General features: G+C 44.9%; 1 protein-coding gene across 2 annotated transcripts in view; it reads left to right on the top strand.

Annotated features, from left to right (window-relative positions):
• SCAF8 (SR-related CTD associated factor 8) overlaps window positions 1-26,124 on the top strand; it is a 1,826,711-nt gene that overhangs the window by 1,613,692 nt on the left and 186,895 nt on the right. For both annotated transcript variants that reach the window (XR_013596231.1, XR_013596230.1), the window contains exon 22: window positions 13,556-13,626. The gene's annotated coding sequence lies outside the window, so the exon portion shown is untranslated. The remainder of the gene's footprint in view (window positions 1-13,555; window positions 13,627-26,124) is intronic.

The following is a 26,124-nucleotide window of genomic DNA, read 5'->3' on the forward strand; positions in this document are numbered from 1 at the left end:
GAACATGAACTTACAGTACCTCAGGGTACGTGGAACTCATGAACACTCTTTCGTTATATTATCATTACAAACCAGAACATGGAGTAAAGAAGACACATGTGCATTTGAAATGTTTATTTACTAATGCCGTCTTCTCAGGCGCAGTATCTTAGATAATACAAGTATACTTATTATCAGTAGCAAAATTATCAGCATAGTTACTAAGACATAAAAAGCGAATGGTGACAGCATGTTAACATGCTGTAATGAATAAGAGTCAACAACACTTATATCTCACCCTCCCTAACACATATATTATATTATTAGCTAAGAAGGTCTCTTTGGGTTGTTTTAGGGCGGGCCCATACCTTAGTGTCCTAGCATGAAGGAATCACATCAGCATACACCAGCTCTCTCTGCATGTGCACCGCATCAAGTGTTTTAACAATTCTCGTGCAAAGCAATATCAATCCCGCCTCAAGCCCAAGTTGGCAAAGGCTGCACTTGTGTTATGACTATGAAGGCGTGGAGATCAGACCTCATAACAATTCCATATCGTGTTGCTCCTGAAACTTCAGCACTCTCCGTGCAGACATGGTTTAACAAACAAAACTGATATCAGAGCAATAACATATTATTCTCACATACACCACGGCAAACCACTAGGTTGAAAGCTAAGTCAACAATTAAGGGTCGTGTGCAGAAGTTGCAAGAAAGGAAAAATGGCGTTTAAATCTCAAATGTACCTATGCTAACTTAACACGATATAAGGATTTATAGGAGCTATACAACACCCCCCATGATCCGAGAACGGACTAAATAAGATAACAGAAGTGCCATCACATGAGAGCAGAATCCAATTATAAACGAGCATGAATAAAAATTCAATTATAAAAACTAATGCTAAAAAATAGCCCACAAGTATAATGTGGCTCAAGCCAATAGGCAAGCAAAAAAAAAATGTCTTGACCAAAAGTCAATAAAATCAAGGAAATGCTATCAATCAGCATGTCAATTTGAGGCAGTGTCTATGATAAGACTGTATATGAAAAGTAACCTGCAACAGCCTCCAGGAGGAAGTCACTGTCCTCATCCGAAAACAGTTCAGCCATCCAATTTAAAAGATGAAAGGAACATACGTGATCTTCCAGCACCGGATCCTCTATAACCATCAGAGGACAGCTCGGTGGGTTTTCAAGAAAACTTTGTTCCAAGAAATTTTGCGCTGCCGACAACACATCCCAGGGACCCATTAGTCCATGTGCCACCGCCAAGGCCATAATCCTTTCGTCAGAACAAACCAACTCGTGAGCAATGATAGGACTCATCAGTTGATCAAAATCGACGTCAGAAGATATTGGTCCGCAGAGACACAAATCAATGGCCCAAAGGAAATCACAGGTCAGGCAGCGAAATACAGGCTGGACACAGGTGAAATAGGAGAACCGAAAAGATAATCCAAACGCCGTGCTTAGAGTCGCCAACGGCAGTGTGCCATAATAATCAAGCATGCGGATGCGAAACCGCGTCAGTAGCAGCTGTGCGTGGTCTTGCACAGGAAGGGCATCCATATTTAAAAAGGCAGAAAACCACCAATGCGCCAGCCGCTAATGCAAGTAAAAACGGGAACCCTCCAAATAAGGACGAAAAAATAGAATGGAAGAAGGCAGGGATGACTCCAAAAATCTTCTCAAAGGAAGTCACGAGACCACCGCTAACAACTTTAAAAAAATGTGCTAGGCCCGTTGTGGAGGATGCGTTAAAGATAGAACGGACCATGGCTCCGAAATGCAAAGGCAAATCAGTGTTTAAAAGAGCCTGAACCTCCGTACGGGTGTTAGCAATGTGAAGCACGAAAGTTTCACGGGCCGAGCTCAAGGCCACCTCTTTCTGGGACAATAGAGCTCTTATTCTAGCCATGCCGCTGAATTCTGCTCCCAAGGTCGGTATCTGTGGCCAAATGGAAGACTCCCTATGTTCACGTGTGGGAGGATAAAGAACATTTCTGCAGCAAATAACTCGCTCACTTACTGTTACTATGAAAGCTATACCTTTAATTAAACCACAACAGTTTTCATTATTGAGCATTAAATAACTACCATTCTCTAACAATTTAAACGTGGGGATGATAGCAGGAACTGGCGTGCCCTGTAAAACGCAAGCCATATTCGGTCGGTCCTTGTTACATGAACCGTGTAACTGTATGTGTCTGCACATTAAAGAATGATCTGGCGTCTCAGTACACTCATCCCCTGTTAGATAAACTTCTTGTTCATCCTTGAAACATCTGTATGTGTATGGGAGTGACCAGACCTCATGAAGAAAACCGCTACCTAAGGGTTCAAAACGACCTATTGGCACATATTTCATACAATTTGAAAACTTATATAAAGCAAAAGGCAGTGTTATTAAACCGTGGATAAGCCACGTAGCAGCAGTGGCTTCTGCCACAGAAAAAGGTAAAGATTCCAACCTTTCAATATGTAGCATAGAAAATGAAGCATCACGCATTGAAAGCAAGCGTTGTTTGTCTGTCAAATTAAACGGTGCAAATAAAGAGGAAACGTTCATGTATCCCCAGGGAACTTTACCCATTTTCAGAGTCTGAAGTGTCCATGCAAACTGCATGATTGACCGTAATTGATTTTGACCATGGTATAATACTGACACTTCATCATGCACAATATCAACAACAGACGACACAATATTATCTAATGTGTAAATTCTAGAGGAAAGCACGTTAATGCTATTGTCAACAACTGCAAGCACTTTCTCAAGATTCGCCTGATCAATAGCCCTAAGGCGTGAAGCAGCCTCAATCTGTGACAGTTTCCAAATTTCATTGTAAACCCCATATAACCACCTTTTCGACCTGCCACTAGCTGGGCCTTTAATGAAATCATTCAAATCCACGTCTGCATTCAGTTTGGAAAGGTGATACTTAACCGCAGATAAAGTTGAATGTTTCAGCCAAGCTTGACACAACTTGCCCACAGAGTAAGAGGTGACAGTATGACTCAAATCAAACCGGGGATCAGATCTAACAGTCCTAAAACCGTCAGTTATATTTAAAAATCTTTTTTGGCAAGAATCAGCACTACGGTGCCAAAGCAGCCAACCCTTAGGATTCATACTGGAAATGTTAAAGGAGGAATTAAGAAGCAGAGCCTGTATATCTTTAATGGACAATTGAGTAAAATTACTCCAATCCTCATATTCCTCCAACTCCGGGAAAGACGGGGTGTTTAACCTTTTAGATGTAGCCAATCCAAAGCATGTGGTCTGGGAAATGGTTTCATTTAAAAACAACATATGATTCGGGATGAGACATGCACGGTGCAAAGCCTCAGTGCCTCGTACCTGCCAGGCCCTTGAACCCCAAACCGATTTAAGGTCTATTGTTTCCTTCCATAAATCATAGCCCCCAGTAACCAATTGATCTAGGAAGGCCTTTGAATACAACAATTTTGTATCGGTAAGTCTAACCTTGGACAGTGGCTGTTTGTGAAATTTAAAATAAAAGGACTCGGGATTGGTCTGGTTGAAGTCAGTGAAATAAGTATACTTTTTAAGAAACGTTTCCGAACTCCCTTGTGTAGGTGCCGGGCAATGTTCCCACTGAGTAAAATTAACAGCATCCCTTCGGGAAGATGTCTTGTGTAAGAAGTGATTGCCATAATGTTGGTAACAGAACAATTCACCATAATTAGCAGATTCCAAATATAAATCCTCAGCATCAAAAGCAGCATAGTATTTTAAATCAGAAAACAAACTTTCCACAGCATTAACATCCCAATCATCAGAACGAATGTTTTGTTTCACCACATCCCCCATATTAACTCTCAGTACATTAGGAACATTAACGACTTCCGTTGGGCCATGAATCTGAAAACGAACTGCATCCCACGCGATTCCATCCAGAACAGGCCATGCTGTGATGTTAACCAAAGTCAAGTCTCTTTTTAATCTGTGTGTAGAATGTGAAGAGGAAAGTGGGGCCAAAGTTCCATTTAAATGAGTAATGCAAGTTCTCTCCTCGACATAGTGTCCATTCATAATCCGAAAAAAATAAAACACAAAACCAATTGACATAAAAAGGTAAACCGAAAAAAGGACCAGCCAAATGTATATCCAAGGAGGTATCAAAAAATGTTTTTTAAACAGGCTAGCATATACTGCAATTTGAGAGGGTTTTTTCGAGGCAAGGGAAGCAGAGTCAAAAGAAAATCTGGATTCCGTGGCTAAACGAGCTTGCAGGTCAGGCATGGACAAATCAGTGGGGTATGTATAGTCCAATTCATCAACGTTAGTTCCGGGTAAATTATTTAATAATGGACTGGAAACAGCAGGTAATTCGATGGCCACTTCAGGTTCAATATTAGAAGCAGTGGGCATAATTGAATTTCTCACAATGGAAGGACAGGAAACAGCTGGTGTCATGCTAAGAAGAATCGGCCACTCTGTGTATCTTGACATTGTCAATAGAAATAAACCTGTTTTCCTTACGACCTGGAAGTGGTGGTAAAATGACTGTTCTTGTGCCCTTCACTCCAAGCACTGGGACCGGAGCTCGATAGGAGGGACCAAACTCTTTCTTGTTGTCGATCTTCTCTCGAACCAGTTCTCCAACTTGGGGTAGCCAGCCAACTACCGGGATCTGCAACGCATCATCCGATGTGGAGGGCAAATGTTCCTTTGCAAGACTGTCTCTGGTCTTTTGTAGATTCTGTAAAACATTGCAATGTTCATCTGCGTCAAAGGAAGTGGCGCGAACCACAGAGTCTAGACCGTCAAGGTCAGGGACGTACATCTTGATGCCAAAGAGCATTTCGTATGGGGTCCGCCCACCCAGAGACCTTCTAGGGAGATTATTAAGAGCACGCTGCACGCCATAGAGGTGAGCCAGCCAGTTTCTGCCAGTGCCTATAACTCGGGCTGTCAAAGATTGCTTTAAATCACGGTTCATTCGTTCAACTACACTATTACCCTCAGGTCTGTAGGGTGACGAAAACTTGACTTGGACCCCCATCGAAGTCATGGCATCCTTATACGCCTTAGAGGCGAAAGCCGGACCCTGATCCGAATGGAAGGTACCACAGGCAAAAATCCCTATAAAGATACGCAAATCTCTAATGACAGTCCGTGAATCAGCGCTGCGATGTGGCCATACCCACACAAAGCGTGTGCATGAGTCAACTGCTACTAAGATGTACTTATACGCAGTATCAGATGAAAAAGGACCGCAGTGATCTAAATAAACACAGCCTAGCGGTTTATTAGAAATGTACAACTGAGTCTGTGGCGGACGCGTAGCAGTTGAAGGTTTAATCTGCTGGCATATGTCACAAAGAAGGACATAATCACGCGTCTGTTTGTACAGTCCCCGCCACCAGAAACGTAGTTGTAATTGAGTTACAGTGGCTGAGACGCCCGCATACGCAGACGCCACACCTTCATGAGCCGCTGTAATCAAGTCTGCTCTGCGATCCGAGTTGGGAATCAGCCGTTCCCCAACATCAGGAATTGTCACAAAAGGAACCTTTTCGGACTTAAGTGGTATTTATACTTCGAAGGGAATCCCGCAGGATGTTTACTTCCCTTCTCAGAGGCAGCAATCGCTGCCAAGATGTCGCTATCAATCTTGGTTTTAGACCTAGTAACTGCTGCAACTAAGTATGTAGATACTGCTGATTTCGCTGCTTCATCAGCAAGCGAGTTGCCAACAGCGTGAACTCCTACGCGCTGATGACCGAGAGTATGAATAACAAAAACGAGTGGCAACTTAGCCTTAAGCTCTGCCACTCGAACCCAGATCATTTTATGTTTTATTGTGCTACCCTTGGAATCATGAAAATCATTTTGAATCCAAAAGAACAAGTTTTCATTGTAAGACTGGACACAGTAGTAAGAATCACTTACAATTAGAGTAGTAACACTTGGATCTGCGTACTCCAAAGCTAGTAAGAGAGCACGAAGCTCCGCCAATTGTGCGGTGCAATCGCCCAGGGGCAACGTGTGCACTTCCCTGGAAACGAACTCATCATTCAACATAGCACCGACCACAATGGCGCATGCGGAAACGTAGGCATGTTTAGAGCCATGCGCAACCTGCGCCGACCCATCAGTGTAAATGATGCAATGGAAGTCCTCCAAAGGTCGCATAGCCAGAGGAGCAGGATGAACGAATTCATACTGCAAGTACTCTTGCGACCGTAAGGAGGCGTCAAAAATAAACATGACATCCGTGGATGACAATGACGCAGCCCACTGAATCCACCGAGGGTGCAAAGCTTTCGAATTCGGTACACTGGCTTTCGTGACTGCCTCCAAGTGAGGACAGGGTGTTACCACCAGCATGCGTTTCCCTTGAGACAGTGCTCGTTCTTTTAGAATTGCCATCTGTACAGCAGTTAAAACCTTTTCCACTGTGGCAAACCGCATCTCAGCCGAAGTGTACAAGTGTGACTTGTAAGCAATAGGTACTGTGTCACCTTCATTAAAAGTGAGGTATGTGAAACCCACCGTCCCAGGAATTATTCTTATTACCAGGTTGGTGTGGTTATCACGAGTCAGTAAATATTTAGAAGCGAGCAGATCAGCCTGCAAGGATTGCAAAATGGCTGAATGCTCAGGCAGCCAGCATGATTTTGAGAAAGTTGGTTGTATCAAAGCATACAAAGGCTTGATACGCTGGGCATATTCCGGAATGTAAGTTCTGCCGAAATTCAAAAAGCCCAGTAAAGATTGTAATTTTTTCAGTGTTGTTGGAGCGCGCAATTGTGCGCACTTCTCTAAGAAGTGAGGAGCCAAACCTCTACCTTCATTGTTGAGCTCATAGCCCAAAAACAACACTGTGTGTTCAGCAATGTGCGATTTTGCAAAGTTAAATTTGTAACCCATGTCAGCGAAGTTGCAAATAACAGAATTTACACGACACAGATGCTCCCAAATATCGTCGTCTGTGAGATATATGTCATCCACATACGAAAAAGCATCAGGGTCGAGTGCCTCCAGAATAGAGACAATTCGAGCGGTAAATATACCAGGACTATTCTTGTAGCCCATTGGAAGACGCCGGAATTGCTTTTGGACTCCAGCGCTCGTAAAACTGGTCCATTGGGAGCTAAAGCTGTCCAATCTGTGGGCATAAAAACCATTGGATATGTCAAGCGTTGTCTTGAAACGCTTACGCACGAGACTATCCACTAGGGCAGAGCCGTGGGTATTCTGTACAGCACAGTTACGGCAATGCGAGTTTAAATGCCGGTAATCCAAAACCAAACGATATGATCCGTCAGGTTTGTTCACAGTAAAAAGGGGATTATTCATCGGTGACACACACGTTTCAATAACTCCCTGATATTCCAATTGTTCAAGGATTTCCGCGACGGAAGATTTAGCTTCACGGCGAATGGGATATTGAGGTTGAGGCTGCGGCTGAGACCGCAACGGAATTTCGTGGCAAGGCGACAATTTGTCCCAACCACATTGGTTGCGGTAGAGAGCCGGTGCAAGAGCCCGAGCCCACTCTTCTGCAAAATGCTGCGCATGCTCAGTTGAGACAGTGTGCGCGAAACTGGGAAGGATTACCTCCTCCCCTCGCGGCGCTGCGAGCACAAAAGGTGGGGGCCAGTCAGCCTCGGAAAGCAAAATATCATATGTAGAAGACAGATTCTCCCAAAATACACCTTTAACGGTACGCTGTATGTCACCTTCAATTAACAGGACAATTTCATATAGTCTTTCAGGGGGAGCAAGTCTCGTATCCGCTGTTTCTATCACAACGTAGACATCAGTCGCTGTCACCCTCAGTAGTGGACGCAGCGCCTCTCTGACTATGGTTATCTCCGCCGCGCTGTCCAGCAAGGTCAGAGCCCACGTCAGATTCCGAAGCCGCGTTCTCACTATCTGTGGCATATCGATGCGCTGTTAAGGCTGCGACTTTCTTTTTCGCAAACTGCGGACGCCTAGGCGTAGAATCCTCCTGCTTCACTGCGCCGTCCGTCTGGCGGGACTGACCACGTCCTTGTTGGCCACCACGTCCACCCCCTCCTCCTCCACCGGTCTTCGGGGCCGATGTGTCCTGAAAGGAACGAGGAGAGCGTTGATCAGAACCCTGAAAACGATCAGGTGACTTAATCATCGCGCGATCGCGCAAATCATAAACTTTTTCAGTCGGCGCAGGTGCTTGTACTGCAGGAAAAGAATCCTGAGTCTGTGTATTCTTCCTCCCCTGTGTCTGTTTCTTAGGCCAATTTTGTTTTTTAGACTTGGGCTGGACATCTGTCACTGCAGATTGTCCTTGAGGTTGTTTTTTGTCCTTCACTGGAAAATATTTCAGACCTCTACTTGTGCGGCCAATTGTCTTATAAGCGGCCACCACAATCTTTGCTAACTGGCGGGGTTTGTCGGCATCGGGCAGAGCAGCCAAAGCATTCGACACCTGAAAGTTAACTGCATCTCCTTTAACATTGGAGAGAATGAGATCACTTACAATCTCAAAAGAACCACACAGGCGCATACCCAATTCAACCGCTGCCTCTGGACCGTGATCATTCTGAACACGTCTAATGATTTCAGGCAGGGCATTCATAGACGGGGTGCCGAAGCACCTCGTATAAACTGCCGCAAATGTTTTTCCCCAGCTTTCACAGTCAGCAAGTTCAGGAGTTATATCCTTCGGTAGAGTAATCGTTAACATTCTATGTTTATCAGCAGGAGTAGAATTCGGAAAAACCGCCTCCAGTTGATCAAACTTCTCTGCTAGCCAGAATGGGAAGTCATCGTTGTCAACTGGACGCGCACCAAAAACCGAATTAACCATCACTGGATTGAGACGCATTCCGCCTCGTTCCATGGGAGCGGCCGCACCCCCCTGGGGACCACCAGGAAGATGTCGACCGATGTATTGCACTAAAGCACGAATCACGGAAATGGAAACAACATGTAGCCTGCGTATTTCTGCTAGAGTACAAGCCCCGTGATTCGGGTGCGGGGTAAAGCCACCCAACGCAGGCCAATTTGTACCTGGAATTGAGAGTGGACCTAACCTCGCAGCGGACAAAGAGTGGGGGAGGGCGCCATCAAACCAAACTCGATGCTGCCAATGATCAATAGGTATTTCCAATGCCCTGTACGGCGTATATACAGCCGGGACATCCGAGGCGGTGTAGGAGTGGAACAAACCAGAATTAGCGTCCACAGCCGGAAACGTAACCCAAGAGTAAAACAACTCGTAAGGAAACGCCGGATCTGCACATACCACGAAAATCACTGTCTACTGGGACCTGGTACGTCTGAAGATGGTTGCGTACCGCTACGCGACTATGCTGCGCAATAGCCACCGCCGCCATGACAACACTGGAAACAAGAACACACAAAGAATACTTTGTAGCACAACTGGGTAGTAATTCAAAGAAACCGTTTAAGAAAGAATCAAGCTTGAATAAAGACCTATTTCAAAAAATAGGTAGGTTTCACCGACACCCCGTTCTCCGGAAACGAATGTGAAGGGGTTAAGGCATGAACGATAAACTACTCGAGTGTCATGATATAAGACCACCGAAACCGTTGGGCGCCATGTTGCAGGGTTTCTGTACTCACACAGAACTGTGCACAGAGGAGTGGAACCTCGGCAAATTAGGGTGTCCCAAAACTTACCTTAGCAACCAACTCACCCCTTACCGAGCTAGCTACAGTGTCTCATTGGACATATCAAACTCCCAATGTTTAGACAAACCAGAACATGAACTTACAGTACCTCAGGGTACGTGGAACTCATGAACACTCTTTCGTTATATTATCATTACAAACCAGAACATGGAGTAAAGAAGACACATGTGCATTTGAAATGTTTATTTACTAATGCCGTCTTCTCAGGCGCAGTATCTTAGATAATACAAGTATACTTATTATCAGTAGCAAAATTATCAGCATAGTTACTAAGACATAAAAAGCGAATGGTGACAGCATGTTAACATGCTGTAATGAATAAGAGTCAACAACACTTATATCTCACCCTCCCTAACACATATATTATATTATTAGCTAAGAAGGTCTCTTTGGGTTGTTTTAGGGCGGGCCCATACCTTAGTGTCCTAGCATGAAGGAATCACATCAGCATACACCAGCTCTCTCTGCATGTGCACCGCATCAAGTGTTTTAACAATTCTCGTGCAAAGCAATATCAATCCCGCCTCAAGCCCAAGTTGGCAAAGGCTGCACTTGTGTTATGACTATGAAGGCGTGGAGATCAGACCTCATAACAATTCCATATCGTGTTGCTCCTGAAACTTCAGCACTCTCCGTGCAGACATGGTTTAACAAACAAAACTGATATCAGAGCAATAACATATTATTCTCACATACACCACGGCAAACCACTAGGTTGAAAGCTAAGTCAACAATTAAGGGTCGTGTGCAGAAGTTGCAAGAAAGGAAAAATGGCGTTTAAATCTCAAATGTACCTATGCTAACTTAACACGATATAAGGATTTATAGGAGCTATACAACAATTTTGTACACAAAACTTACTCATGTCATTAATTCATGTGGCATGCATGAGTGCTGTGTTGTGTGAGGGGTATGGGTGCACTAGAAGTAGTTTGTTGTGATTTAGTTACGGCGCCTGTGTCCTTCAGCAGGATTCTCCCCGCGTGCATGATGCACATGTGCAGGTGGCCGGTTTTCCCCCTCAGACTCACTACCAGACACCTCCACAGGTATCCACCGCTTGGTGTCAATATTGTGGAGTATGGCACACAAGGCGACAATGCGGCAGCAGACCTCAGGCTGGTATTTGAGGGCACCGTCAGTCTTGTGGAGGATGCGGAAGCGACTCTTTAACATGCCAAACGTCCGCTCAATAACATTTCCTGTGTGTATGTGCGCAGCATTGTAACGCCGTTCCTGTGGTGTAGCAGGGTTGAGGTATGGGGTGAGGAGGTATTCACAGAGGCCGTAGGCCCTGTCACCTGAAGGATAGGAGCAGAGGGTCAGTGCCTGTTATGCGCAGCAACATGGTCTTGACATACTGTATGTGGGCATGTGTACTTACCTAGGAGATGAATGTAAACAACAAGGACCCCCTGAATAGTAAATATATTTCAATTCCTAGGACAGGGAAACACAATATAAGTGAAAAATCAATCCTAGGCAATTTCCATCAGTCTATTGTATATAGCATAGAAAAACAGGGAAAAGGAAACAACGTGATTTCAGTAAATTACTGTATATATTTTTTAATCATATTTAAAATTACATGGAATTAAAAATTGTGTTAAAAACACAATGGGAATTCATAACAATTGAATCAATTACATAAAAATGAAAAAAGTGGCAATGTTATATTCTTATTATATCGACGCGCGTTTCGGTGTAATCAAAACGCCTTCTTCGGGAATAGCCACTGATAAACCTAAAAACAGTGATAAAAAAACATTTAATATACTCAGAATTCTACATCTATACATATAGTACATCTAGACAATTCATCAACACTAATCGTTAAACGAATATACAAAATATACATGTATTTATTCATCCCAGTTCTAATATTTAGGTACATATATCAAAAAACGTTGTTGTAATTCCCTGAAAAACAATATAATTCACATAGTCCTAAGAAACATAAATTCAAATATTCCTGGCATGTACAAGGAAACCTTAGTGCTCATCATAGCTAAATATATGCATAAGGACAAGAAATCGTTTAACGATTAGTGTTGATGAATTGTCTAGATGTACTATATGTATAGATGTAGAATTCTGAGTATATTAAATGTTTTTTTATCACTGTTTTTAGGTTTATCAGAGGCTATTACTGAAGAAGGGGTTTTGATTACGCCAAAACGCGCGTCGATATAATAAGAATATAACATTGCCACTTTTTTCATTTTTATGTAATTGATTCAATTGTTATGAATTTCCATTGTGTTTTTAACACAATTTTTATTCCATGTAATTTTAAATATGATTAAAAATATATACAGTAATTTACTGAAATCACGTTGTTTCCTTTTCCCTGTTTTTCTATGCTATATACAATAGACTAATGGAAATTGCCTAGGATTGATTTTTCACTCATCTTACCTATGAGATGTCCTTCGCCAAAATGACCCCTGGCCAAGCGGGTGTGTATGCCGCTGTGCTGGAAGATGAACGAATCATGCGTGCTCCCCGGGTATTGTGCCACAATGTCGGTGATGATGGTCTTTGCATTGCAGACTATCTGGATGTTGAGTGAGTGGTATGACTTGCGGTTCCGGTACATGTATTCGGTCTCAGCGGGTGGACAGATGTGGGTGCAGTTGATGCAGCCAATTACATGGGGGAACTGGGCGGTGTGATAGAAGTCCAGTTTTGTTTGTGTTAAGTCCTTTTGGGATGTTGGGAAGGAAATGTAGTGGTGGATCCGGCTCAGCATGGCGTCCAGGAAACTGTATGCAGCGTGACAGGGTACTCTGTGATATTCCCCCTGCATATGCGACTATCCCCTGGAAGCTTCCGGAGGCCAAGAGATGCAGGAAGCACAGGACCTGGACATGGGTAGGCACGGCGTTGGTCCTCCGTGTTGGGTGCTGCATCAGGGGGTCAAGGTCTCTGATGAGCTTCATTATCATTGCCCCATTTAGCCTGTATTTTGAGTAGATCTTCTCCTCAGTCTGGCCCAGGAGTTTCATGCGCAGCCGGTAAATGCGCTCCTGTATCCTGCGTCGGTTCTGGGCTGCAGCCTGGAGCCTCAGCCGCCTTGCCACGATGTAGAGACCTGGCATTGTGGTTTTCCTGCTGCCCCTACTGCGTCTCCTTAAGTGTGTTTGTTTGACCCTACACCTTTGTCTTGTTTACATTTTTTTTTCTTCCTATTGGACCTCATGGTTACCACCTGGTTTAGCTTCTCCTTAAATTGCGACTCCTTATTAGCGGTTTTTGGCTTTTTCGTTAGTTGCGATGTATGATGAATTTCAATTGCGATTTAAGTAGCGAATTCGCAAATTTTTTTTGCAAAATCACAAAAAAGAAATCGCAGAATATGTGGGAAATCGCTGTTACGGAATCGCAATGTGGGTTGGCTATTGGTTTTGCGATTCTTTATTTAGCGAATTCGCTATTTTCTGCTTTTGTAGTTGATGAATTGCGGGAGCGGAAATTGCAATCGCTGTTTCGCAGCTATTGCGATCGCTATTTCGCTTGATGAATCTACCTGTTAGTTCCTGAATCAATTTTTCCAAACATATAGTAACCAGAATTTTCAGTGAGGCAGGTTGACTGATGTGTTGCCTGTGTGTTTGGCTTGACAGTCAGATAAAAAACAAATTAATTGAGAATTATCTTGCCTCTACTATCTGTGTATTAAAAATGCAGTTCTAAAGAAATGATACATAACAAATTTGAAAAGCATTACATTTGTGTCCAGGCGGGGAAATGTGACTTTTAGGCAATTAGCTGGTTGGTGCAGGAAGAAGAAAGTAGGCTATAGGCTACATGTGCCAGTGGGTGTACATATTTGTGTGCATCAACATGTCAAAAAATCTGTTGTTTCCAACTCTTCACTGATGATTTTTTTTTCTCACTATAGGAGTGGACTCCGAGCGCACGTTTGACTTTCACAGCAGGAAACTAAACCACACAATAGCTGGAGCCTTTAAGGTCAGTGGTTTGATCAACTACTTGCATTTTACTACCAAGTCTTAATAGCAATGGCATATCATGCATCAATAGTTATTTTGGAGTAATCCGCATAAAAAGCAAGATAAATATTTATTTAAAAATTCAGAAAAAAAATTAAGATACAAATTTAGTTACGATATCAAAGTTACCTAGTATTGTATCAACCGCCCCGTGGCCAAGCATGTGCTTTAATTGATCACTTCTAAATAGATGTTTTGCATAGCTTGATTGTTATTGCAATGTGAATGTCAAGTGCATGTTATGGGACATCTACCCCTGCTGTGAGAGCACGGCTGCATGAGAAGTTTGTATCATTATTTTAATTTTGCCCAGTTAGCACGCCAATTTGGCAATTTGTTCTGTGATGTGGCCTATGGGCCCACCAAGTATACCCATTGTAGCAAAATGGAACTACTGTCCATGTCTTGGGTTGTTGATGTTCAACGGTACTGAGGAAAACAAAAAGCGATGGATGGATTACTTGAATTAATCTCAGCTACTGATAATTTCTCTGGGCTGTAATCCAGTATATCTTCTTTTGCCTACCTTGTCACCTTCCACAGGAAACAGTCATGTGCAAATTAGACTTGGTCTTGCTCTAATATGAACAGTCCAAGTCGGAACTACAAGACCAGTTCTCTTCTGAACGGGAACACTAGCACCCCTAAACCGGTTAAAGCCTCTTTAGAAGGGGGCAGCTTGAGTCCTATGACACAGTGAATACGGGCCTCACTTCTGGGCATACTCGTCGCATTTAGGGCATTGCACCAAGGAAAACAAAAGTGATGGGCGGATTGCTTAAATTAATTGCAGTCTCTGATAAGTCCTCTGGGTTCTAATCCAGTCAATCTTTTTTTACCAACCATGCCACCTGAGACAGTTGTGGTGGCAGTATACCAATTTTTGAGGATGATTAGACCTGGGTAGAGCTTTCGTCTCACTCAGAATAGTGCAGCTTACCAGCCCGCTCATGAAAAGGTCAGCTGATTATGTGTGTGTTGAGTGCATGTACATAGTGGATGTATGGTACATGTGTTTAGCACAGCTTCGTATGTAGTATAATTATGGTCGCTGTGACTAGTGGGATCCAATTTAGATGGCCCCTTGTTTAACATGACAAAGATGGTGGATGGATGCAACTTTCACAGACAGTGTAAGTTGTATTGCCTGCATTGCTGTGACTGGAGAGTGGAGACTCGGGTACCAACAATCGGAAGGATGGAGAGACAGGACTAGCTTTAGAAATTCTATTAGGACCTTTTAGCGAGAGATTGCAAATTGGATTTCCTTAGCACTGCCGTTTGGTGGATGGTAGGGGAGAATTAATTAGTTAGTATATTCTGGGTCAAAATTGGGAAAGTTACAAGGTAGCCTGTTCTTCTATCTGTACCAGATTACCACTTTTTTATTGTTATTCTTTCATTAAGTGTATCATCACTGGATACATCAATATTACTATCATTATGTTTAGCCCCATCACAATTATTAACATATCACTACATTAATTTACGTCCCATACCCCAACAGCAAGTATCAGTCATCGTAACTTCTAAACAAACCAGAGTCACCTAAATCCAAGAGTCAATTATCCATCATAATATTAATATACAGCTAGCAAGTCAGTCCCACCTCCCAAATCAGCTCAAGCCAATAAACCTTTAAAGAACGTGAATACGCTACAAGTGGCCAGCAATGTAACTACTGACTTTGAGTCAGGGAGGACAGGTTTGATTGAGTAAGGCTAAATAGGATCGTAAAGGTTCTCAGATGGACTTAGGCCCTTTCGTTATAGATGGCATGCCCCGTACACTTGTACCATACCATAGCCACCCTTTGTTTGTCTGGTACTAATGCCAGTGCTGTGAATCATCCAATCAGTTTCAAACCTATTGCACGATGCTAAGCAGGGCTCTCCCTGGCTGGTTGCCCCGTCGTAGATCTGTCACTGTTGTCAGTTTATCAAAAACCTAGTCCCAGAACATGGTCACCGGGGTAGCAGCTATATCCAAGTGTACAAAAGAATCATGCAGGCAGCTACATCCAAACTAACCTCCCATACCCTCCTTTAATCGCAATGTAACCTCACCCCTGGCCTCGCCTATTATTGGATGCAGTCTAGCAACCCAGTGCGATTGTCACTCGATTGTATAATCAGTGTAAAGGAGCGTTTGTTCAGTATGTTTCAAACTAAAATATGCGAACTGTCCAATACTTAGACTTGCTTTCCTTATTTTAAATGCTGCAGGGTTGGAAATGTATCATGTCTATATAGGGCTATATAGGTGGCATAACTGATACATTCCGGCTCTTTCCAAAGATTCAGTCAATACTTTATTGGAATTCGGAGTAATATTAATGTGTAGAAGGGCAATTGTTGTGAATCAATCATTTCAATGTTATGACCTATTCTCTGCCACACCCAATATGTCATACCCACTGTGAATAATTCCTTGCGTGATCTCGGTCCCTTCGGTAACTGCATGCCTAGCGTGCCCTCACTCAACTGCTGCTCTTCTAGTATCGAATGCAGACTTTCCTGGAACTGGTGGAAATTAGTGTCTGATGAAGTTCCCCTGTGCCACTATGTAGTATGATTCTACTACAGGAATATCAAACATATGGCAGATTATGGATCTCAGAACATATGCTTTCCTGTCTGGCACGCCCCCCCTCCCTATATCATCCTAGGAAAATGTGATCTCAGTGTGGTGAAGAAGCTCTTGTTGAGGATGATGGGGATATTTATTAAGAGATACTAGAATTTAGGAAGAACTCTCATTTTAATGAGTGAGATCCTACCAACAATAGAAAGTGGAAGCGTTATCCTCATATCTACATTTTGCATGTGTTTATGCATAGTTGGGCTGTACTTGGAGCGAATTGTAGCCTCACAGTTTCTGTGGACCAATATTACTACACATTTCACAGATTTCTCACACCAGAACAAAAGGAACTCCAGATCTGGTTTCGTTTTATTTTTCACCGAGGGAGAATTTCTGACTTATGCCAGTTTATTGAGGGGGGACTTTGTTGATTACCTGAAACCAACGCCGGTCGTGCTCTGAGCTTCTCTTGCCAGCACCTGACACGCCGCATGTGCTATCTTTCCAACTCCTGGTGGGCAGGGCTCAATAATCCTGTGCAGCGAATCTTTTGTCACCACGCACACTCTGGGGAGCACTACTGCCCCCAGAGTGCATCGCACCAGTCAGCAGCTGCTGTGAGTGAGGGGGTGGCGGGGCTAAAGCGCTTATAGCGCAGCCTCTCAACCCGCGGCGCGGGTTGGAGCCGGGACGGAGCCCGGACGAAGCCCAGACCAAGGCCGGGCCCGTCTGAGCCCGTCCGAAACTGTACGAGCCTGGGCTGGGCCACCCCAAAATAGTGAGTACCACTCCATTGTTATTTGCCCTTCCTGGACTTTATTTGAACTGGGGATCCTGGACTACATTTTGTGCATTGAATACGTTGTTATTTAACATACTGGGGTCCAATACAGCTGTAGCATATCTATTTTTGTTCGCATAGCTATCGGCCTTGTTGTGTACAACCAAGCTTTTAATTATGGGGAAGACTTCTCCCCCCCATCTAAGGCCCAACACCAGGCAGCAACCTTTAAAGCACACCACTACTGCACAGCCGACTGCGATTGATAGAATGTTGCAGCAGGTTTCTAGCGAAATTGAACGCACAGAGAGGCGTCTTTCCCTCACACCATGGTTGACAAATATGACCCAGTCTGCGGAGTTAGATTCTTCCGTACTATTTCAATCACTAGTTTCTACCACCTCCCCAGAACTACTCCCTGCCCAAGTGAACCTAGCTGCAAAGAGCACTAGCAGAGCGGACGCGGGAGGGAGGGGGAAAAGGAAAGTAGCTCTTCGGAAGAAGGGTGCTGCGAGGGGGGGCCTAAGGAGGTTCGCTCTTTAGGACCAGTTCTCACTAACAACACAGAGGGAGGCCTCCAGGATGCCAGCAACAAGGAAACCCTTGAGACTCCGGGGTGGGCCTTAGCGTGAAATTGGAGATCAAATCTTTTTTAGACCAGCTCCTAAAATCAGAATTGAGAGATGTAATGACTAGTATTGGCAACTTAAAAACATCATTAGACTCATGGGGTACTAAAATCGATGCTGCCTTAAAAAACATTGCTACCCCAAAGCCTTTGACTAGGGTTACCACCAGTCAAGGCACGCAGGCTACTCTACCTCTTGGCGAACAGCATGCTCCATCTATAGGTCCAAATCATGTCCAACAACAGACTTCGCCCATCTTGTCCAAAGGTGTCCCTCATTTAAACCAACCCTCAAGCAACCACCACAGCAATGCCCGATCATCCTCTACAGTCGAACACACATATAGGGCCGAGATGAATAACTTTGCTGCAGAAAACGCTCACCAGACTCAAACTTTACTGTCAAATTCTGATAGGAATATAGTAACATCTAAACCAAGTCGAATAAATTCTCCTTGTCCATGCATCGACCTCCCCCCAGAATCTACACCCTATGTGGTAATTTCAGCTGCAGTACCATCTTTGGAGGCAAGCCGGGGGGAATCCCAAATAGAGTTAAAAAATAAAACTATCCATTGGTTGAACAAACATAGACCACTCCCCCTCCAAGTCCAGACTGAGATTTTATTTACCCGTAGGATTAGCTGGCATTGGCAGAGACAAAAAGATATTCCAGGGGGCTGTGTTTTGATAAATCTTAGAGATAGAAGGGCGGTCCAACATATACTAAAATGGGGACCAGTTACTGCAACAGGAGGTATACAAGCTCTCCCTTTAGGATATTTGTACCCCCCAAGTCCTCTCTTGGAAAGAGTGGATAGTGTGTATAAAAAATGGCAAATGCGTGCCCAGAATAATGTCCCGTTACTCACAGCTCAAGATTGGGGAAATAGGGAGCAATTCAACATTCCTGTGCACAACCGTTTTAGTACTCTGGACCTGGTTGATTGACTAGCCCCAAGGCACGAAAATTTGAACCTGGTACCACACTCCCCTATCAACAATCTTCATTTTGACAGTCCTAATTTTAGCACTCAATCGGCAGTAGATCCCCCCCGAGAACACATGCTTGGATGATGCGCCAAGATCAATGATTCGAACACCAGGCAATTTAGATCACTCTACCCAGGAAAATAATTGGCAGCATGTACAGGCTACAACTACCCCAATGATTGTACATCTGGAAGGGATTTCTACACAGTCCACCTTAGATAGCCAGTTGGTATTACAGCAGAGTGGGGCCTCCACACTGAATACTAAGATCCTATCTTGGAACATAGCAGGACTCAGTTCAAAAATGGATCTCCCAGATTGGGGAGCCTATATTGACACTCACGAGATATGCCTCTTCCAGGAAACTTGGTCAAGGAAGCTCTTATAAAGAGTGGGCTATGTAGCATACTCCATCCCAGCCGTACAGGGGCCCACGGGGAGACCCTCTGGTGGCCTCTGCATCTGGGTTGGTACACATATGGGATGCTGAATTAAAGTGATAGACACATTATCCCCCAACATTCTGTGTATTCTTATGACATTTTTTAATCATTTGAAAATTTCTGTCATTAATATTTATTCACGGCCAGTGAAACAGGGGCTCACATCGCAGGTTCTTGACTGTCTGGCATCTTTTATACCTACACTGCCCGAGTCTTCGTACAAAATAATCGAGGGAGACTTTAGCTGCCACTTTGAGCCATTAAATGGCCTAAACATCTCTATTACTAACGAGGAGGATTCAACATGGTTAATTCCAGATTGTAATATCTACCCGGTCAGGAGTTGGACCCCATTAGTTATGCAGATGAACTCCCTTACTTTAACAAATGTGTTAAGGGCATGCAATGGCCGTTTCCCATCCGATAGTCCGGGCATCCCCACTTATAATAAGTTGGGCCAAACCTCCATTATTGACTATATTCTGGTGGACATGGAACTGTGGCACAGTGCTGTAGATTTTGTAGTATCCCCACGCACTGAAAGCGACCACAACCCGTTGGCACTAGAAATGAATCTGCCGAAAGTAGAGCATGATCAAAACATGCCTGCCCAAGTAGCCCCTAATCTGGTAACAACTGAAGGAGGCAAAAGAGTCAGTTGGGGAACTTTTGCACAGTCAACTGACAAAAAGGCTTCCCTTTACAAACAAATCATCCCCCATTTGGAATTTGCTTTCCAAACATCAATAAATGGCCAAGTCCCAGACCCCCAGCAGGAAATAGCCAAAAACCACCAGGAAATGCTCTCTAAAATAGGGGTGTTCTTCTACAACGAAGATTTTTTTTAAAAATCAGGAACAAAAAATAACCATTCCTGGTATAATAAAACATGCAGGGATGCTAAAAGTGCCTTGATGTCAGCAGTCAAAAACCAGGATATTTTCCATATTAAAAAAACGAGGGCCGCCTATTAAAAAACGGTGGCTGAAGCAAAGTCATCATGGGAACTAGACCGATGGGAAGCAATTAGAACGGCCTTTGAGAAGAGAGATACGAAAGGCTTTTGGAACCTAGTGAGAACTGGGAAGTCCGAAGGCAGCTCGGCAATTGAACCGAACCCGGGGGAGGAAGTTTGGAGGCTCCACTTCCAATTACTATACTCTAGATCTGACGAAGGAGATGCACCCCCCAGTGTTCTCATTGTGCATAAAACCCCCACGACCACTATTGTCCCTCCCTGTACGGCTAAGGAGGTCACCTCAGCATTGGATAAAATGCTCCTAGCTAAAGCCCCAGGCTTGGGTAAAATTCCTGGCGACTTATTTAAGAGTGATGGATTAGTGTGGGTACCTTATCTAGGGGTATTTTTTAACGCCATTCTTCAAGGCATGGAGTTACCTCCTACATGGGCAGGCGCGGAAATAATCCCTATTTATAAAAAGGGCTCCCCGTTAAACCCAGCTAATCACCGCCCGATAAGCTTAATCGACGTGACCCAAAAACTATCTGCCCATGTCCACCTGGGTCGGCTGCAGTCTTGGATTGACGAAAAAAGTATAATAACTCCGCTTTAAGCGGGTTTTAGAAGTAAAATTTCGACCATTGACCAGCTGTTCAGACTGCAACTAATCCATTGAAAGACTGATCTTAGACGGGGGTAGTTTATACCTGACATTTGTAGATCCTAAATCAGCATTCCATATGGTGCAGCACAATCAGCTCTGGGCCATCCTTCGGGATATGGGTGTACCCGAGGATCTTTGCCACTTGTTCCAACGCCTGCATCAAAATACGTTTGCGAGAATTAGAAATGGCAAAAAAGGGGAATTGTCAGCTCCCTTTCCAGTGGAGAAAGGGGTGAGACAGGGCTGTGTACTTGCACCAACCCTGTTCTCCCTTTTTTTAAATGGCTTAATTGAAACCCTGCTGGCAACAAAAGACATAGATTCACCTAGGTTAGCGATCTATAAAATACCCGCACTGATGTTTGCGGACGATACACTGCTTCTCTCTAAGTCACCAATGGGAATGCAGCGGGTGCTTGAAGAGTTCTGTAAATTTTGTAAGAAAGGGGATTTGGAAATATATATACAAAAAACGAAATATATGGTTTTTAATGCAAATACCCTAAATTTTCCGCAGCCGCAAATGGATGGCATGCCCCTAGAAAGGGTTTCTACCTTTGATTACTTGGGCCTCACACTGAATGATAAGATGAATTGGCAACCCAAGTAAAGAGAGCAAACTTAAAACTCACACAATCCATAGCGGGGTTCCTCAAAGTCTGTAAAAGCTGTTCCCAAAAAGTTGTAGGTCCCCCAGCCGAAATGTATAAAATCAAGGCCAGGGAAGCTTCTCGTTATGGCGCTGAACTCGGGGGCTTTTGCCCTACTAATACTCTCGCCACAACAGAGAACTCTTTACTTAGGCAACTTTTGAACCTCCCAAAAAGTACTCCTTTAACACCTCTGAGGATGGATCTGGGGATAGGACCAATAAGTGATATCATTGCTTCCCGTCCGCTTTTATTTTGGCATCGCCTGTGGAGCACGCCTGAGTTATTAAATTATAGAGAGGAACTGAAGGATGTACTATCTATACTAGGTGCAGGGAATATTCCTTGGTTATCTCATATCCGCACAAGCTGCCAAACTCTAGGGTTGGCAACTCTATGGTCATCACCTGAGGAGACCTGCCACACCAAAACTCTGAAGCTCACTGTCAAAGAATATAATTTAGTTCAACTCTTCCAGAACACTAACACCTGTTCTTTGACGCATAAGTTTCTAGATATCAAACTGCAGTATAAGCTAGAACCAGAGCTTGATAACATCCAACCCTTCCTTGCTAAAAAACTATTTCTGCAATTTAGACATGGGGTGCTCCCCCTTAGAGCATTTACTAACAAATGGAAGGGCAGCCCTAGGTTGGAATGTCCGGGATGTAGGTTGTCGGACGAGACAGATCTCCATGTACTTCTCTTCTGCCCGGCTTACAAAAGACCAAGGGCTAAATGGGTGCTCCAGTTGTGCAAGAACTTGGGAAACAGAGAGTATACAGAGGCCTTTAGGTTGTTAAAATATGACCCTCATCCATTATTTGTTTTTGCAACCTCTAGATTCTTGCTTGCAATGTGGCACTTGCACAGAGCTTTCATCGATTCTCAGTGCCCCGGAAATAGTTAAGTGTGCTTATCAATAGGTGTTTACCGTCATTGTAACTGTATCCTTTTCTATGATTGAATTTGTATAGGTTTGCTTTCCAACTTCACTTTTTTAACTTGCTGTTATTGGCTTTTAATAATTTTTAGTGTAATGTGCTTTTTAACAATTTTTTAACTCATGTCTATAGATGCCTCGATCGCGAGTAGTATTCTTGTTTCTGACGGATACATCTGCCAGTGGATTCCTCTCCTTGTGAATATCCCACTGCATCAGCAACATTCGGAAATTCTTTTGTAGCTTCACGCCGACGTGGACGACGTCACAGAAGCACGGCATTGCGCGCGGCTCCGCTGACGTCACCAACTCCATAATAGGCCCACGTCAGCGTGATGACATCAGTTCCCTTTTTTCCACGTCGTCGACTCTAACGGTTTTTCCAGGGATCCTCAGTAGCTTTGTGTTAACTTTGTTACTGTTCCTATATTCTGGTGCTTTCTTGTTTCTTTGTTTCCTGCCGAGATGTCGTCGAAGAAGACTGGGTTCAAGCCGTGCGGAGAGTGCGGGAAGATGATGTCGATAACGGATCCGCACGAGGACTGCGTATGGTGCCTGTCTTCTGATCATGATGTCCAAGGGTGCCCATGCTGCAAGAAAATGAACCCCAAGGCGTTGAAAGAAAGAGAGGTAAAGCTTCTTGTAGCGAAGATGAAAGGCAAGAAGGACAAGAAGACTTCGAAGTCACGCTCGAGGCGGTCGAGGTCGCGTTCGAGGTCCCGCTCGAGGTCGTCTTCGGGGCATGCTTCTCGATCCAAGAAGAAGCATAAGAAGAGGAAGCATGGGTCTCGACGTCGTTCTGAGAAGGGCTCGGACACGAAGTCGAAGTCTCCAGGTAGAAGTCATCGGAAGGATTATGTTTCTCTTTCACCTGTTGTTCCGGATCCGGAAGGTGAGACTTCACCTGTTGACTCCCCGGAGCATTCTCCGACGCCGGCATCGAATCCGTCTCCGGCGCCGTACTGTTCTCCACCTCGAGAAGAGGAAGAGGCTCCTTTGCCAGAAGGGTCTGCGACTCCGGAGCAACAGCCAGTGGATTTGGCTGGCACAGTGCCTGCACTTAGGCAGGAGCAGCCTGGGGGTCAATACCCTCCATTTCCAGGCCCAGGACAAGACCCTACGCATTATTTAAATGCAATGTATGGTGTCTTCTCTAGAGCCATGTACCCCTCTGGACCCCTCTGGAGCACCGACTGGTCCCATGGGTCCGATGTCCGATGGCCTTTAACCTGGGCGTCCCTCAAGCATACGCACCGGCGAGGTTTATGCCTTTTATGCCGATTCCGGCTTGGAATTTTCCGGCGCTGAGGTCGTCAATGCCGATTTTTGACTGAGGTGCTCCATTCTCCCTCTTCAGTGGTGGAGGCTATGCTGCCTTTTAATGAGGCAACTACAGAGCCGGTCTTGGAAGTATGGAAAAAGCCCTTTTCATCTCCTGCTGTTTCAAGGGCTGTTGCTAGGAGATATAGGGTGGCTCCTGGAGATCCTGACTTTCTCTCAAATCATCCATCTCCAGAGAGCTTAGTTGTGCAGGCAGCTTGTTCCAAGACATCAACTGGAGCTTTTCCGCAGGTACCAGCTGATAAGGAGTCTAAAAAGTTGGATCAATCAGCTAGGAAAGTATTCTCTTCAGCTAGCATGGCTCTCAAGTCCATAAACGCCACGTGTCTTCTAGGACGTTATATACACGCTTTGATGGACTCTGCAAAACAGTTGGTACCAAAGATACCGGAAGAGGACAGGCAGAACTTCAATGAGGTTCTTGCGGACACTCAGGCTGCTGCTCGCTAAGTCATCCAGAGCGGTTTGGATACGGCTTACTCTGTAGCAAGGGTCATGGTATCTTCTGTTGCCACCAGGAGGGCTGCTTGGTTGAAGTCTTCTGAATTTTCTCCTGATGTACAAGCTACTTTAATAGACCTTCCTTTTGATGGTTCCGGCCTATTTGGGAAGAAGGCAGATGCTGCCTTGGAGAGGTTCAAGGACAGTAGGGCGACGGCTAGGTCTTTGGGCCTTCAGACCAGAGGTACATCGAGTAAGAGATACATAGGGTTTGGGAGATTTTCCTTTCGCTTTTAGAAGCAGCCACTTTAGCAGCAGCAGCAGCAGAATTCTCTATACAAGTCGTACAGGGGTAGAAACAGAGGCCGCTCAAGAGGTCGTCAAGCTTCCTCCTCCTCCTCTTCCTCTTCCCAACCCCCCTCCATCCACAGCAAAGCAGCCCTAGATGCGCCATTCCGGATCATGCTGGTCCTGTAGGGGGGGTCGGCTTACTTATTTTCTTCGGGATTGGGAATCGGTCACATCAGACCTTTGGGTTCTCAATCTCGTAGGGAATGGGTATGCCCTTCCCTTTCGGGAATGTCCCCAGAATTACCCTCCTTGCCAAGGGTTTTGCACAGAGGGCCACCTTCTTCTCCTACAGAAGGAAGTCCTGGCGCTACTGAGAAACGGTGCGATAGAGGTGGTTCCGGAGCAGGAAAGGGTCAGGGATGCTACTCCCGGTATTTCCTGATACCCAAGAAGGATGGCAGACTTCGTCCAATTCTGGTCCTCAGGGTCTTGAATCTCTTTCTGATACAGGAGACGTTCAAGATGCTCACCCTTGCACAGGTTCTTCAAGCGCTGTTGGAAGAAGATTGGATGGTGTCGATCGACTTGCAGGATGCGTATTTTCATATTCCCGTCCTGAAGTCGCACAGGAAGTATTTCCGTTTTGCGGTGGGATCGCAGCATTACCAGTTTGCGGTCCTTCCGTTTGGTCTTACTACTGCACCTCGAGTCTTCACCAAGGTGATGGCTGTGGTTGCAGCACATCTCAAAAGGTCAGGGATACCAGTTTTCCCTTATCTGGACGATTGGCTGATCAAAGCAGAATCTCCGGAGAAGGTGCTCCATCATCTGCAGGTCACAACTCAGTTGTAGTACAGATTGGGCTTTTCGATAAATGTACCCAAATCTCACCTGGTGCCCTCCCAGCGCAACCTGTTCATAGGTGCGGTACTGGATACCACTGTGTGTCGGGCATTCCCTCCTCCATAAAGGATTCTCGACATACAGGAAATGATTCCTTTATTTTACAATGGAGCGGTCGTTCCAGTCCTGAAGGTCCTTCGTCTGCTTGGTCTGATGGCTTACTGCATTCTGTTGGCCAACCATGCACGCTGGCACATGAGGGCACTCCAGTGGTGCCTCCGCAGGCAGTGGTATCAACACAACGGAGATCTCAGGGAGTCGGTGAGGATCTCCAGAGAAGCTGCGGCGGATCTATCTTGGTGGAGAGTGGAGGGCAATCTGTCTCAGGGAAAGCCCTTTCATCTGCCTCCATCGGTGGCCACAGTGATTACGGATGCATCCACCCTAGGGTGGGGTGCTCATCTGGGGGATCTGGAGATCAACGGTCTTTGGTCTCCAAAGGAAAGGTTGCTTCACATAAACCTTCTAGAGTTGCGGGCGATACGTTTGGCGCTCAAGGCCTTCCTCCCTTCCCTTGCGATGTGGTATGTCAACAAGCAGGGAGAAGTGGGATCGCATTGCCTTTGCAGAGAGGATCTGCGTCTCTGGTCCTGGGTGTGTGAGTAGTGTGCGACCCCACCCCCAATTGTAATGTTAAAGCTCCCTCGAGCAGTTGGCTGACAAGCCTGGGACCCCGCACCTGCGCGCCTGAGTGGTACTAAACCTGGCAATATTTGGCAGCCACCGGCAACCCCAGAACACGGCCTAATCCCTGCTGATGAGGGGTAAATACCCCGAAACACGTGTCCAGGGATGGCGAAGATAGCAAAGATAGCAAAGATAGCAGAGAATCGAA

The sequence above is a fragment of the Lissotriton helveticus genome, chromosome 6 (assembly GCF_964261635.1).
Source record: "Lissotriton helveticus chromosome 6, aLisHel1.1, whole genome shotgun sequence".
NCBI classification, from domain to species: domain Eukaryota; kingdom Metazoa; phylum Chordata; class Amphibia; order Caudata; family Salamandridae; genus Lissotriton; species Lissotriton helveticus.